This window comes from Manis pentadactyla, chromosome 18 (genome assembly GCF_030020395.1).
Source record: "Manis pentadactyla isolate mManPen7 chromosome 18, mManPen7.hap1, whole genome shotgun sequence".
In the NCBI taxonomy this organism is placed as follows: Eukaryota; Metazoa; Chordata; class Mammalia; order Pholidota; family Manidae; genus Manis; species Manis pentadactyla.
Window position 1 is genome coordinate 12030646 of NC_080036.1, and position 17836 is coordinate 12048481.

At 34.8% G+C, this 17836-nt stretch overlaps 1 long non-coding RNA gene across 1 annotated transcript; it reads right to left on the reverse strand.

The window, feature by feature from the left end:
- Positions 1-982: 982 nt before the first annotated feature.
- LOC118908742 (uncharacterized) lies at positions 983-17483 on the reverse strand. Its single transcript, XR_008994706.1, has 5 exons — positions 16934-17483; positions 16225-16358; positions 12043-13605; positions 1787-1915; positions 983-1121 (listed from the first exon to the last, which is right to left on the reverse strand). It is a non-coding gene; the product is annotated as an uncharacterized LOC118908742 (long non-coding RNA).
- Positions 17484-17836: the final 353 nt, after the last annotated feature.

The window sequence follows — 17836 nt, forward strand, 5'->3', positions numbered from 1 at the left end:
TAATTACTTTTACTATCTACAAATCTCCTATTTTTAAGTATAACATGGGTATAAAAAGGCAATGTGGTAAATACAACAATAAAGGAAAGCACAAGATATATTCAGAGCATGGAGAAATATTTAACAACATTCCAGGCAATCACTTGCCAAAAAGCAGGTCACTTCTATTCTTGGGAGTACATATATAAAATTGTGCCCTTTGAGATACAAAGATGCAAGAAGTTTCCAGAAAGGGGAAGTAATGACAGCATTTGAGTAATGCTATGGTTGGAACCACTGCAGAAGATATCTATGATCCTCTTGTCCACATATCGCCACCTGGGAGAGTACAGAGGGAGAGATTGCAAATGAAAATAAACAGGTTATCACAGCCATGGCTCGTGACAGGTGGGTATCATCTTCAAGAATTTTACTGGTACTCCATGGTAAACAAATCCTATGATCCTGATATATCATCAAGCTACAAAAACCAGGTACCCTTACTGTAGGAAAATGGTAAAACCACAATTTTACTTCTTTGGCCCATTTACTATGATTTGAGTACCCATCTTCTATTCCAAATTATTTCCATGCCATTTAATCTCAGCTTGTGAGAAAACTGCCATTCCCTGTGTAACTTCTTAGTGCTAATATATATGCCAGTTCAGCTTTTAGAAATAAATAAAAAGAGAATGGTACAAGGAAATACTAATAATGTTCTTTCTAAATTCTGTAGTATTTCATTGAATTCTTTCCCAATTCCAAAACACATTATCACAACATTCATATTCTCCTTGCTTTCCTGGATGCTTCTTGTGCAACTTATAATGGTCTTACCGGAAGAAAACTTCTTGTATTTCAACTTGTATTTCAACTTGTGACTTCATTAAGTGTTTTTTGTTGTTGTAATTGTTGTTATTTTTTAGTAACAAGAGAACTCTAAAATCCTGGGTTAAACTATAACCTCAAAATAATTACAGGCCACATAATAGGTTTGATGAAAAAGAAATGTAGTATCACACAATTCAGAAAAGAATCTAATCTATCATCTATAGCCAAAAGGATCTCTTAAAAACCAGGATACAGGCTTTAAGGCTCTTACCTGCAGTCAAAATCTCTTTAGTCCTTGCTTACGAAAGATGCTTGTGAAAGAAAGAAAAAAGGAATGCTTGAAGATATTTGAAGAATCTTCATTCATTCATTAATCAAATGAAAGGGTATTAAGAACCTAATTCCACCATGCTAATATTGGAATATTTCTCAACTTCTGCCTATCCAGCACTTTACCTAGCCAATGATAATATTAGCAATACCCACAATTAGGCATCTGGAAATCATATCCAACCTCCTCCTGTTATTAAGACCCATATATTTTCTGCAGCAAATTCTACTTCCAAATGGCTTTGTTTTCTGGTGTTTTCAAAACCCTTTCACTTTTTTCCCCACCTAACTTCCTTGTCTCCCTCTATCCACCTTTAATGTATTTTTTCTGAACATTTAATATTTAAATGAATTTAAAGTACACTGAATGCACAGAGACTATAGTCTTTATCTAGATAACATTATTTTCCATGATGAGTAGGTAACAGTAAATCAAAATCTCTCTCTCTATATATATATATAGTGTATATATTAAAACTACATCAAAATTAAAGAGCATATTTACCTCTTCTGCATTTAATTGGCAATTACTCTATAATTATGTGATTCATCTATGGTTTTGGACTTTAAAATATAGACAAATCGGATTCCACGTGAAATTAGTCAAGAAATAAACAAACAGTACACCAGTGTTACTGATTCTTACCAGTAATTTTGAAGAATGAAGTCCACAGAAATTATATACAAGTATAAGAATTTGGATTGTAATAGAAATATCAGGTAGTGAAGCATCTAAAAGGTCTCACTTCTTAAACTGGTAACACCTCAGTTAAAACTGTGGAAAATATGGGAAAACTGTGATACATACCATGACCAACATAAAATACAAAAGGTAAAAAGTTGACTCTTTGAAAAACCTAGAAGTCCCCAAATTATTAAAATGTGAAAACCCATTATTAGAGAAAACTACTCTTGTAAACTCAGTACAATTTGGTTTTTATTTTCTTAGTGTCACAATAGTTTGAGAATCTAATTGCTAAACTTTCCTAATTTTATAAATAACAAATTATCCTAAACATCCCTCAATAGTCCTTCCAATATTTTTATTCAACTCATTTTGATTTTGTATCAGCCTATTTCCCCAATGATGAAATTCCTGCACCATCCTTCTAGAATCAATCCATGTTATCCATCTCTCTATCAAGTCACCCTGAAACCATCTGTCAAACACAGAATTTATCTATGCACTGATCCCTACATTAATTCATTATTCTAGCCAGCCATAATTATACCTATCAATCTAAATACCCACGTACCCATACAAGATCCATCTATTCAACATCCCATTATGCAGTCCATTAACACTGACATCTGGTATCTAACCGTCTATACCTTCAATGAATATTGAATATCAATCCATACATACCTCCATTTTAAAAACACTCATTAATTCTTGCATTCAGCCATCCATTCATATACTTACATCCACCTAATTTTGCCTTAATTCACCCATTATGAACCCTAATTTCCATAAAGCAGTATTCTTGCATCCATCTTTCCAGATGTCTCAAATATTCAATCTTGCATTTCTTAATCCACCAATTCTTAAATCCACATAGGCTTACATTATTGTGTAAAAAATTTCATTCACCATTCTCCCATCCTACCTTCCATCCATCCACTCCTACAACTGTTTTTAAGCCATCAATCCAACCCTCCATTCTATGCATTCATCCACCAATCCTTGAAATTTTGCATGCAATTTATCCATTTATATTAGTCAGTTTAAAGTCACAGCGACTTCAGAATCTCACTGGCTTAACACATTTACTTCTTACTCATGAAGAGACCTCTGTGGGTCTCATCCAGTCACTCTCCAGTGTAGCTTTGCTCCATATGACAGCGGATTATTCCAGCTGTTCTGTGGCACCTCTGCTTCCACACATAGTTCAATGATCACAAGAGATTATGAATCACATACAGGCTACTAAGTCTTCTGCCCATGGCATGTTAGGCACTCTACAGTTTTGAGTGGGTTGTACTGCCCAAGGAACTGAATATCTGTACCACTTTAAATTATTTTTAGGTCCCGACTCTTTCTGAATAGAGTGCTCTGTAGCTCCCCTGGAGAATGTATCTCATAATGCCTATGTTAAGAATAATTAATCAGGATAATAGAATTGAACAATGCACGAGAGGGCCAAGCTAGGGCCAGGAAGAACAAAGGACAAGTGAGCATCTCCCAGGGCCTAATAAAACATTCACCATCCCCAATATAGTGCTCACAATGTCTCCCCAGGGGAATTTTTAGATTTCTATGAAATGATAATTACTATATATCTTATATTCCACACCTTCTGTTTTGTAGTTTTTATCATAATTGCATTGTCCTTGGTCCATAATTGTATACTTGGAAGTGGGGTGCAAGGTAACTTTAAGTTCATATATCTCTGGGCCAAGAGTAGGCTCATGGAGACCTGGTGAACAGATCACTACTCATCACCTCCCTAATGATCCCAGGACAGAACTGAAAGATAGCTGACTGAGGCTTTTCTTTGCTTCCACTGAGGAGGGGGCAAAGTTTACTATGCACGTAGAAAGTAAATTCAGTATTTGAAACCAGAGATATGTCCTATGGTAAATATTACTACTTTTAGTGTGTCCTTTCCATTCTCCTTTTGAAACCTTGGAAGAAATACACTGAATCCCTAAAGTTACCAATGTCCATGTGATTGATTTGTTGTACCCGATATGATGTGTCACTTCTAAAACAAGTTCACTTGCAATACCGTGCAATTTTCCATGTACTCTCCTCCAGCAACAATTAACCCTAAAACCATATGTTGCAGTGGAAGTGACGTGAGATATTAGCGTCTGTGTGACATTCAGCCTACCACTGACTGCCAGAAGCACAGGACCCCTGAAAATCCCCGTTGGGTAGTCACCACGAGAAATACATCTTTGTAATTTAAACTCATTGAGATTTAGGAACTAGTCTTCCTTAAATCAATCAATCTATATAGTCTGTCAGGATTATAGCCATCAATTCATCCACTCTTATGTCACTTTGTTCATTTTACATACTCAATGTATCTATGTGCACACATATTTTTATTCATAGGCCCTTCCACTTTTGCATCAACCTATATATTCATTTATACATTCATACATCTATTCTATCTCTCCATATTAAATTACCTATACTTATTAATTCCATCCAGAATGCATTTCTGGATCCATTCATACACCTACCCATCCACCCATCAGTGCACGCATGCAGCCATCCATTCGAGAATCATCTATCTCGATTTCATCCACGTTCCTAAGATGACATAACAGCCATCAGTATAGCCATTCCTGCATCCATTAAATTATTTATACAATCTGTCATTTATCAAGTCATCCACTGAGGGAATTTTACATTTGTTAGTGAACCACCTGGGTAGGCTAACCTCAGTACAGAGAAGAGTTCAAAATAGTCCTAAATCGTTTGTTTAAATAAACTTATTTTTCACAAATGGCAGTCAAGCCAGCCTGGCCACAGGGCTAATTTCAAATGACCTTTGTAATGTCTGACTTTAACATCTTTATACAGAATATCAGTTATCTTTATTATGAATTTGCGATACTGATAACATCCTTCAAGAGCTTCCTCAAATCATTCTGGGTGAGACAAAAGTAGACAAGAGCTCAGCATTTATTGTGGAAACTGCCATTGCTGTGCTAGAGGGAGCTCCCTTCACTATGCCGAGTACAATAATAAAAAACAAAAAGTAAGTTTTACATTTACTTAAATTTCCAAATACCTAATCCTTTTTCTAAGACACTGACCAAATCACCAGTCCCTTGAACACCTTCATAAATTGAAATTCATCCCTTCCTTTCATTTCTTATTCCATAAAAATTCAGTCATTCCACAGCTAATTCTCTCATCCAATATCCTACTTGACAAAACTGTCAAAAGCTCTGTACTGTTTCAGCTCCACCCACGACAGCAGAAACAAAGAGTTATAGTTATGGTGATAAAAATACCAAAACACCACTTTGCTATCATCATATCCTGAACCCCGACTTACTGTAACTTGTATCCCAAAAATTATTCCATAGTAACATATATTCACCAAATCCTTGACTGGACTGAATATTACAAGAGGTACTATGCATTTGCCACAATTAATTAAATTCCCTAGATACTTAATTCCTATCCATTAAGGTTTGACATTTACACTCCCATGTGTTTTGCTCAGCTTCTGAAAGACAAATAATTCATATATCTGGATTTACTGCTAATCTGATAGTTGAGCAGTTCATTATACCTTGGTTGTATTTTCAATTGCAGTTTTTATTATAAGCAAATTCAATGATCCTTTAATATAAGAGCAATTTATATTTCTTCTGTGAACCCTTTGCTCAAATCACTTTTCCTTAGGTTTACTGGTAATTTTCCTGTTTTAGGATCTCTTGCAGAATTTCAACCTTCTTGATATTACAGATATACTTTCCCCATTGTCATGTGGTATTTACCTTGCCAATTAATTTCTTATTTTAACATCAAATTTATCATTTTAGTTTCTTGATTCTGGAATACAGGAAACAAAATATTCCTCACTCTCAGATTAAAGAGAAATTCAGTGTTCTGTAATTCTGTGATTTCTTCAGGTTTAATTTAAACCTCTGACTACTTAAAATTCTTCCTGCTGCATACCATGAGGAAAGGATCAAATTTTTTCTTCATTTGGCTAATAATTTCCCCCAGTGATTGCTGATGTTTGCTGCATTTATTATTTCTCATGCAAGTGTCCCCTTCTATTACATTACTCTGTGTATCTATATGCCAATAAAATCCTAATTACATCACTAGCCAACTAATCTTCCATTCCTACACTGTACAATGGTTTCCTAACCTTACATATTTACTCATTCATAATCAAAATGTCTATAACAAAAATTTTATTTAAGTTTTACAAGTTCTCAGATTCAGAAAGACATATGCACCCCTTTGTTTATGGCAGCACTATTTACAACAGCCAAGACATGGAAGCAACCTAAGTGTCCATGAATGGATAAAGAAGATGTGGTACGTACACACAATGGAATTATTATTCAGCCATAGAAAGAAACCCCTACCATTTGCAATATCATGGATGGAGCTAGAGGGTATTATGCTCAGTGAAGTAAGTCAGGCAGAGAAAGACAAATACCAAATGACTTCCCTCGTTTGTGGAGTATAATGACAAAGCAAAACTGAAGGAACAAAATAGCAGCAGACACAGACTCCAAGAAGGGACTAGTGGTTACCAAAGGAGAGGAGTCGGGGAGGGTGGGTGAGGAGGGAGGGAGAAGGGGATTGAGGGGTATTTTGATTAGTACACATGGTTTTGGGGAATCATGAAGACAGTGGGGCTCAGAGAGGATGGGTGGTGACTGTGGCATCTTGCTACACTGATGGACAGTGACTGCAATGGGGTATGGGTGGGGGGACTCGATGACATGGGTGAATGTAGTGACCACATTGTTTTTTGTGTGAAACCTACGTAAGAGTGTATGTCAATGATACCTTAAGTTTTAAATTGATTCATAAATGACTTCATGATGAATCTAAAGTGAAGATAAACTTAGATGGTGCCCATTATGACTGCTAATTTTAAGATATAAGCTATGAAAAATATTATGTATGCAATGACGGACATGAAGCAGATACGTAAAGAACAAGACTCTTCTGTGACATATGTATTGCATATGTAAATATATGAGCACACCTAGGGGAACTAGATAGTCTGGTGTTTTGTCCACATTCTTGTAAGCATAATGTCATCCTTAGCTCAGAAAAGAGTCTTTTATTTGAAGTACTGGGCTACAGTTAATTTCATTAATAAAACTTCTGACTTTTGTCTCATCTTAATGTCAAAAAATGTGGCTTTGACCAGACAAGTCAGAGAGGTAAGGCAAGCAGGTGGGGGTAGGGAGAGAGGGGAAAAATAAGCAAAGAGATGGCACTGTTACTTACTTTCAAAGCTAAACAAAGAGGCAGAAAATCTCAAGCATAATAATTTAGTCACAGGGATGAAAGTACAGTCTAGAGAATATAGTCAGTAGTTCTGGAACACCCTTCTGTGTTGACAGATGGTAACTGCACTAGTTGGGGCAAACATTTAATAATGTATATTAACTGCTGAAAACTACGCTGAATATTTGAAGCCAATGTAATACTGTAATCAACTATACTTCAGTAAAAACAAATTTACAAGATAAAGAATAATATGAATGTGCCTCCATATTTTCTGTCCATTGTTATATGACTACAGGGCACCACTGCATTAAAGTTGCAGGCATAGAAATTAAAAGGAAACACACCACGGTTCAGAGATCCTACCTGAATAACTTGCTAACACCATTATCACTGCTGTTACTACCAGTATTACTACAGCCAGGAAAGAGTACTGTGATGAGCCAGACGACCTATTCTTAGCTGTTTGTGTTTTACTCACTTTACACTCAGAAATTCTTTGAGAAACACATTGTCCTCACTTCACTCGTAAGGAAACTGAGACACATCTATAAAAGGAATAAAATTACCTATCTCATAAGGGACCTACAAAGCTATAAAACAAAGTGTGTAAAACTAACAGAGCCTGGCACTTAAATTTATGCACTCAATGTTGACTGTTAAAACAACATTATTTGATTACTAATATTTACATAGAAGATGGAGTGCTATTACCTTCAAACAAAATATCAAAAATAGCATTCACAAATTGTTCAAAATCTGAATATATACCTAAGACTATTTTAAAAGATATGAACCAAACTATAGGAAAAAGTTCATTCTTCTAAAACAATGTAGTAAAAATAGAGTTAACAAATGGTAACAATGAAATACGGAATAGTAAATAAAAGATATATAAAAACTAAAAAACATTATTTGCTATATATATGAATGGAATAAAATGAATTTTATAAAGGCTGAGAGAAAAATATCCTAACTACAAGTTGTACTAGTGTATAAGTTGAATATACATGTGAATAAATTGGAAGAATGAGAACACTTAAAATAGTTTTATTCTCTGTATATGCATTGGTTTCATAATTGCAATACTATTGTATTTGTAATACAACTGTTAAATATTAAAGTTTCTTTGCTGTTCTCAGTTCTTGCTATCTGTGGACTACATAGTACATGAATTTATATTAATGAACTTTAGAGACTAATAGGACATCAAATTATTCTGTAAGTAGAGAATGAATTCAGCCTACATTGTTTTGAATTAAGAAATTAGTTTGAAGAAAATTATTTTATCGTTGCATTTTTATTATTTTGTTGGAAGTATAGTTGATATACAGTATTATATTGGTTTAAAGTATAGAAAATAGTGATTCAACAGTTAAATATATTAAATGCCCACTCCAAGTAGTAACTGTCAACACAGAAAGATGTTACAGAACTACTGACTATATTCTCTATGCTGTACTTTCATCCCCATGATTCAGACTGTGTGCCTCTTTATCCCCTTATTTCACCCACCTACCAACCCTTCCCCACACGGTAACCAATCACTTATAAGTGCCTATGAGTCTACTGCTATTTTCTACATTTTCAGATTCCACATATAGGTGAATCATATTGTATGTCTTCCTTTGCCTGGCTTAGGTCACTTAGCATAATAACCTCTAGGTCCATGTTGTCACAAGTTGCAGGACGTTTTTTATGGCTGAGTAATATGCCATCATGTATTCCACACATTCTTATCCATTCATCTATCAATGGACACTTTGATTGCTTCTGTATCTTGGCTATTGTAAACAATGCTGCAGTATATATAGGGGTGCATGTCATTTTCAATCAGAGATTTTGTCTATTTTCTGTCAATTCCTAGAAGTGGAATTACTGGGTTGAATGGCATTTCTATTTTCAGTTTTTTTGGTGACCCTCCATACTGCTTTCCATAACAGCTGTACCCATTTACATCCCCACCAACAATGTAGGAGGGTTCCCTTTCCTCCAAGGTAACAATTACTTGGATATACAGCTCTGTACCTTGGAGATAATGCATCTTTCCAAGCACCCATAAAATATTTACAATTATGAGCTATACTTTTGTAATAGTCTATATGAATGATTTTTATATAGTTTATAATTTATGTAAATGTACATACATATGACAGAAAAAGACAGAGACAAGATAGAAAAATCACAAGGTAGAAATAATCCGGCTCATATTAGCACTCCAAATTGCATTCAAATCACTAGAAATAGTGCGTAAAATCAGCAAGAACATAATGCATGTGAAAATTAAATTCCTGCCAAGTGAGTTACAAAGATCAAATGCTTTAAAAATACTTCACACATACACACACATATAAAACAAAAAAGGGAAATTCCTATATTAAAAGATATTTAAGAATGAGAATAAATTAATAGCCAAGACTAAGATAAAAACAGCCTAGAATAAACATGCATGGTTCCAGCTTGGATCCAGATTTGTTCAAAGTGTTTGAAACAATAAATTTAGTGAAGAATTATTTTAAAAGATGTTAAAGTATTTAGTTAATAGTAGAAGGTATATGTATTTTTAGTTTTCAAAATATGGCAAAATATTGATAATTATTAAGTTGTAGTTAGATAATATATATGAAGGTTCACTACCTCATCATCTATGTCTATAAAACTTTTAATAGAATAGACGGTTCCTCAACATTACCATGACTTCTACCAATTTTATTCCAAGGCATGTATGACAGATGATATGAAAATAGGAACTCCAGCACTAGGACATCAATGTTCATAGAAGCACTATTCACATGTGCAGAGACCGATATCCATAAGATTCACAAAGTCAAAAAGTTTAAACACCCAAGTGCTCACCATCAGATAAAATGGGGCATGTATATCATACAATGGGTTATTATTTGGCCATAAATAGAAACAAAGTTCTGATACATACCCTGATAAGTATTATTCCCTATAGGCAAAGATAGAACCTTTGAGATATGGCAGGTTCCACAGTTGGAGCAAGTAAGGACCTGGACACTTCCATGTGGTCAAAAACCAAGTAAAGTGCTCAAGGAAGGACAATGACACACTGAAAATACAGAGACCAATCTTAAGAGAGACCTGAGTGGTGAAATGTGGCACAAGTTTCAAGTGCTCAAAAACCAAATACTAATTGCAATGTGTTGACTGGTAGCCTTAATAATAGAGTCAATTAACACATATTTTCTATGTTAAATACTGTATTCTTACAATAAAATAAGCTAAGGAAAATGTTTTCTCAAATTGTTGCAAATCTGTTTCCCAATGTATTGAAAAAAATCTATAAGGGGACCTATGCAGTTCAAATGTGCAATGTGAGGTAAATGACAGACTTATTAGAAATGCAAATCAAATCCATAATGAGATATCAACTCACATTTGTATCATGAAAACAACAAATGTGTTGGCAAAGATATGGAGAAATGGTAACCCTCATACACTATTAGTGGAAATGTAAAATGGTGCAGCCACTTATGGAAAACAGTATAGCAGTTCCTCTAAAAACTGAATACAAATACTATGACCCAGTAATTCTACTTCTGGGAATTTATCTGAAGAAAATATAATCACTAGTTCAAAAAATATATATGCTCCTGTAATTATTACATTATTTACAACAGCCAAGATATAGAAGCAACTTAAGTGTTCATCAGTAATGGATAAAGATGAGTAATACATGTATGTAATGGAATATTACTCAGCCATTAAAAAGAATGAGACCTTGCCATTTGAGACAACATGGATGGACCTAGAGGGTATTATGCTAAGTGAATTAAGTCAGACAAAGATAAATGCCATATGATTTCACTAATGTGTTGAGTCTAAAAAACAAATGAACAAAAACAATAGAAATAGACTCAAACACAGAGAACAGATAGGTGGTCGCATATGGGGAGGGACAAAATAGGTAAAGGGGATAAAGTGTACAAACATTAAATTATAAAATAGTTTCAGGGGTAAAAGTACAGCACAGGAAATATTGCCAGTAATATTGTAACTTTTTACTATGTTGAGAGATGGTACCTATACTTACTGTGGTGAGCATTTAGTAATGTATGTAATTGTCAAATCACTATTTTATACATCTAAAACCATTATAATACTGTTATGTATATTCCAATAAAAAAGTAAATGATGGACCTATAAAAGGATAAGTTAACAGCAGTATGTCAATAGTAATTTCCTTGTTTAGGTAAGTGTGATGTGAGAGGACAGTGGAGAATATATAAACTCTCTTTAACTTTTAAAACATTTTTAGAAAGCCAAAAATTATTTCAAAATAAAAATTAATGTAATAATGCTAATACTTATTTCCAGCCTATACCAAAAATACTCGGAACAGTAGAGCCAGTACACCAAATGCAAAACCCAGATAAAAACAGAACAATAAAACTATTTTATCTTTTCAGAAATTGCAAATAAAATTTAAACAATTATAATAGGGGAGTAAAAATACAAAATTTAGTCCATCCATCCACTAGATGCAACAATGTTCATATTTTTTAAAGTTTTACTCTAATCAATAATTATAATGGCAAATATGATTAACTGTAATTCACAAAATATTTTATTAATCCTGTCACTGAATTTGGTGAAAAATCCTTAGTAAAAAGAAGTTTCCTAAATGACCTGTAAGAAAGTGAAAACTTTAAACTAATAGGATTATATAACAGTCAAATAATGTAGGGTATTGATTGCATATATTCTGGAACTGACTACAAATTTTTACATAAGAAATCACAATTTTGTAATTTCAATTAAATGTCATTAGAAAAGTATACAAAATGGCTTTCATATATCAATAAAAAAATTAAGTGTATTACCTATCATTATATTAACCAAAACTATGAAATGCCTGGGAATGACTTTTTTTTTAAGTATACTGATAATATCTGAACATTAACAATTTCATCAAAAATGGGAAGACATACCTTGCAGTTGGATAAGAAGACTCAGTTTTAAAGAGATCTATACTCTCCTAATTAATCTATTAAATTTGGTAGAAAGGAAATTAAAACAGCATTTTTTTCCAACTTGAAACATAATTCTAAGCGTCAATTGAGAGAAAAAAATGCAAGTATAAACAGGGAATATTCTGAAAAAAAGAGAAATGAAATAGAACCAAATGGAATAGATAAGACTAAAAAGCATCAGTAATTTTAATGTATCAATAAAAGGTAAAGTGAACATATAAATTGAAATGCAGCCCTTTATATGTGGAAATTTCTGTATTATGGTAGAATTTAAAATTAAGTGGTAACTGCTTAAGTCATGGTGAGTAAATTGAAAATGTAATGCTTTAATGCTTTAAAATCACAGAGATGATTAATGGAAAAAGTAAATGACAAAATAATTGATGAAAAATACAAGAAAATACAGACAAATGTATTTAACCTTTTTTGAAGAAAAACACAAAACTCAATAGGCATGAAACAAATCGTGACTGTATTTCAATACATAACTTCTGTACAACCAAAAATAAAACACATAGTAAAATGATAGCAAAAAACATGGTATTTCATTTGTAATGCATGACAAATGGTTGACATTCAAAGTTAAAAAGAAGTTCCTAGAAACCAGTAACAAAGACAGTAATATTGCAAGAGTAACTAAAAATAACAAAACAGGAAAATGAAATGTGGCAAATGACTAGTAAGGATTAAGAATATATGAAAATGAGTAAGCTGAACAATAACAGAAATAAAGCTGTTTCTTTGTAATGTAACATTGTCAAAGAATAAAACACTGGTATCTAATTATTTCCACTGTTTTAAGAAACAGAACTCTCATAAACACTGGGAGACAAGACTGATGAGACCCATTTCTACGATTAAGAGGGAAACCTGTAGTTTTGACTCAAAATATAAATTTTGGATACCCTTAGTTCTGGCAGTTTCAATTCACTGGAGTAATTTCAACAAATCAGTTGGACAAATTCAAAGTAATTAAGATATAAGCATGTTCACTGAATAGAAATTTCTATCTTATAGGCCAAAAATAACTACTTGCACATCAGTTCACTAACACATCAAAAGGATATGCACAAAAATTCCAATAGTAGATAATTTGGGGAATAGGATTAGAATAAAAAGGCATTTAAGTAAAACTATGCTTCAGAAATTCTTATGTCTCTTGAAATCTTGAAAAGATGGTAGTTTTATAAATCATTTTAAACATGTAAATATATACACTTATGGGAACACTGAAATGAAGTCTTGCAATTACACCATCCTGACATAAATCATCACCATTCAAGCACCTGAGATTTAGTCTAAGGCAACAATAAAACAGTTAACATGCCTGGTTAAATTTTCTCCAATGACAACCTTTATGTCAATTTCGTACATCAGCTTTCTCAGTCCAGTTTTTCTGATCTTCAAGGAGTGTCCACTGAACAAATGAAAGAAGAGTCTCCATACATTTTGAAGACCATCTTGGTTTTAAAGATAGTAGCAGAAATAATGAATGGCATCAGTTTCCTATTCAGTCATCACCTGAGAGGACAGACACAGTGGAAAAAATGGGAAAATGTTAGAAGCACCCTTTACGAGATCATCAAGAGGGGCTAATAGAGTTTTTTTAAATTTTGGTATCATTAACGTACAACTACATGGCAACATTATGGTTACTAGACTCCTCCCATTATCAAGTCCCCACCACATACCTCATTACAGTCACTGTCCATCAGCGTAGTAAGAGGCTATAAAATCATTACTTGTCTTCTCTGTTTTGTACTGCCTTCTCCATGCCCCCCTCCACTACATTATGTGTGCTAATCCTAATGCCCCTTTTCCCACCCTTCCCACCCACCCTCCCCAATCCCTTTCCATTTGGTAACTGTTAGTCCATTCTTGGGTTCTGTGAGTCTGCTGCTGATTTGCTCCTTCAGTTTTCCTTTGTTCTTATACTCCACAGATGAGTTAAATCATTTGATACTTGTCTTTCTCAGCCTGGCTTATTTCACTGAGCATAATACCCTCTAGCTCCATCCATGTTGTTGCAAATGGTAGGATTTGTTTTCTTCTTATAGCTGAATAAAATTCCACTGTGTGTATGTACCTCTTCTTTATCCATTCAGCTACTGATGGACACTTAGGTTGCTTCCCTTTCTTGGCTATTGTAAATAGTGCAGCGATAAACATAGGGATGCATATGTCTTTTTCAAACTGGGCTGCTGCATTCTTAGGGTAAATTCCTAGGAATGGAATTCCTGGGGCAAATGGTATTTCTACTTTGAGTTTTTTGAGGAACCTCCATACTGCTTTCTACAATGGTAGAACTAATTTACATTCCCACCAGCAGTGTAGGAGGGTTCCCCTTTCTCTACATCCTCGCCAGCATTTGTTGTTCTTAGTCTTTTCAATACTGGCCAATGTAACTAGTGTGAGGTGATATCTCACTGTGTTTTAATTTGCATTTCTCTGATGATTAGCAATGTGGAGCATCTTTTCATGTGCCTGTTGGCTATCTGAATTTCTTCTTTGGAGAAGTGCCTGTTCATAGAATTTTTATGTACAAAAGTGAAATGCAACAGTTATTCTCCCATGAAGACATAACAGGTGGGTTAAAATTCCTTTTGGAATTTTCTAACAGCGAGAAGGCCAAATATTTGCCCTCTTTCTTCTTACACCTGCTGAAGGACTGATCCTTCCAACATTATCCTCATTTGGTTACTTGTATTTCTAGATCACTCATTCATATACAGATTTCATTCAATCAACATCCATTTCTGTACAAGGACCATGACAACAGTGCCTAAACATCACAATGTAAATAACAAAATAGCCCATTTGGTAAGAAAAATATTGATCGTACTGAAGATACAGAAACTACAATGGAGCTGAGGAAAAGGTTTAGCTCCTGACCCACTGCCATCAAAACTGCTAAGTAGGAACCTCCACAAAAATCATCTGTCTTCTATTTGGCTATGATTTATACTAGGAGAAAAACATTTTCAGATCAAAGCCTTCCCATTCACGGTTATTCTGTGGAGAACAGGTACGCAGTAAGGCTACAGAAGAAAGAATGCTTGAGGAGCGGGTCAGCCTCCGCTCCTGGCATTGCTCCCCACAAGTTCACCTTCCAAAGGGGCAGCTCCTGGTGCATTAGGAGCTGGGATTCCTATCGGCTCTGACAGCGGTGGCTTCAGGACCATTCCCTCTCTCTATAGCCCCATCCTGAAGAGCTGTACTCTTAGTTCGGAGTGTACACTTCAGTGTCACTGCAGTGCACCTGGGCTCCTTTCACATTTCTCAAACTGACATAATCCAAAAATTCATCATTTTTTTCCCTCCAACTCTGTATCTTTAGCCTAATTTACTCCCAAAGTCATCAAATGAGGTGTTTGTTGAAGACTATCTGCAAGAAATTCAGAGTCTGTGAAAAGTGGAACTCTGAAAATCAATTCATCTCAAAGATAGGCACATGATTTTATAGGATCATTGTGAAAGGACACCAAAATTTAAGAAAAAAAAAAAAAAGAACTACTAAAGCTTCACAACTGTGGTTTTTAATTACTGTGCCTTCTTTTGTCTGGCCTATACACCCCTTGGTGCTCTCCCACCGGGACATGGAAAGCCTTGACAGAATTTGGGCTGGCCACATGACACGTTAGCCAGCAGAGTATGACAAAAGTGATGCTGTGTGACTTCTTAACTTGGATCAGAAAAGCCATGCCACTTTCACAAGGCTCTCTTCTAACACTCATTTGTATGATGCTTCTTCTAGGAACCTGTGTGGAGGTATACAAGCTGAAAGTTCAGCGTTACAAGTCAACACAAACCAAATGCCAGATATGTGAGTAAGTGTCCAGATGATGCCAGCCTCTGGCTGTCTGAATCACCTTGGACCACTAGGTTTTCCCAGTTGATTTCCCAGACATTCTGGCACTGTCAGGTATCTTCATCCACAAAATCCATAGAAATAACACAATAATGATGAGTGATGTTTTATGCCATGAAGTTCCTGGATAATTTATTCCTCAGTAGTATGTAATTTGAACAGATTGCAATATCTACTAGATGCCATCAAAAATTCATTAAGCTTAAGAAAAGCAGAATATCAAAACCCCTGTCTAATCAAAATGTCCCTCCCTGAATCAAATAAGCACTCACCTATCCTTACAATCATATCACCAAGGGGTGTTTTCGAGGACAAAAGATGGAAGTGAAGAACACTTGAATGAGTAATACTGTTAACAGATAAAATCAAAGCCAGCAGAAGTGTCTTTTCTTGGAACTATTACATCCTGACAGGAAAAAAAGAAGAAACACTCGTGTAAGGTAAGAGACACACCACTGTGATGACACAGCTGAAGCAGCAGTTCAGTGCGGGCTCATGTGAACTGTTTCAAATTTCTCTTAATGCTTAGACACAATTCCTCATTAATCAATCCTTTATCTGACTCAGCTGCAACATCAGCCTTCACTTTACTATTAATACTTTTCACTATCAGCACCTTTTTTCATTTTCCATGAACCTCCCCTTTAATCACACTACAAACTATACTCGCTAAAATACAGTCTATTCTCTAATTTTTAAATTCTTTGACAATTGATCATTTCCTTATAATGTTTTTTTTATTATGTTGCCATGTTTAGTTCTAAGTAAGCAAATTAACTGAAAGATTTCCTACATCATGCGTATTTTCCACATCTTTACTTTGGTACAATTATCTCTTTAAATAATTAACTCACTAATTTTCAGGCATGGTTGAAAATTCCAAGGTACCCCACAAGAACAAAGTCTGCACCACTGTAATTTTCCCCAGCCTAGCCAAAGTCCCATCCTAAAACAGCATCTCTTAATCCTGACCCTCCCTACCTGCGGTTCACAGTTAAGATTTACGAATGAAGGAAATGTTTTTGAGGAGGCCAGCTGTCCTCAGCGTAGCTGCAACTGCGTCTTTTCTTCATCACATTCACCTGAGACCTAAACAATATAGTCAAAAGTGAGACACACAAATTAGATGACTTTAGAATGGTCAAGAATAGTCAACGGAGAAAAACTACCAGCCAATGACTGCCCAAAGAGGTCATTTATTTTTTACTCTCACCTTTTCAGATAATCTTTAGCAGGAATGGAAGAAATACTGAAATGTTCTTCCATGCTATTTCTGAATAATCTAAGAAACCCTTAGGCCTATCTGAAATTCTCCTCACAATTATATCATAAAGGAAGGAAATGATCCGTTCTCCAATTATGCACATAACAGGAACTTGCAACCTATCCCAGTACTCTACTCTCTTCCTCCAATAGCTTGATCTAGTCAGTAACCACAAATATGGCATCAGGTAGTAAAAGTTATCCTTTATAAAAAAGTTTAAATGACTGTTTTCATCACTCTCTGTCAAGCCAAATATAATTGTTTAGCACCTACCTCAAATCCCATCCTCTCCCTCCTCCTTTCCTTGGGAATTCCAATCCTCTGTTTCTTTGTGCAAAAGTCACTGCTGCACTAGTCTCTAATCATGTTCTTCTTGATCAGAAACTATTCCTAATGATCACTGGGAATACAAAGTTGGATACAACAGTCCGATACTCCCAAGATGTCAATAGGCAAGGATGAAGACAGGCACAAAGTTGCTGTTTCTTTAAAGTTTCTTCTGTTGTTTAAATGTTCTTTATGAAATATTTGAAATTTCAAATGCAGAAAAGTAAAAGCAGTCCTTCTATTCCCATCTCTCTCTACAGTAATGTTCAAATTTCACCGGGCTTTCTTCCAAC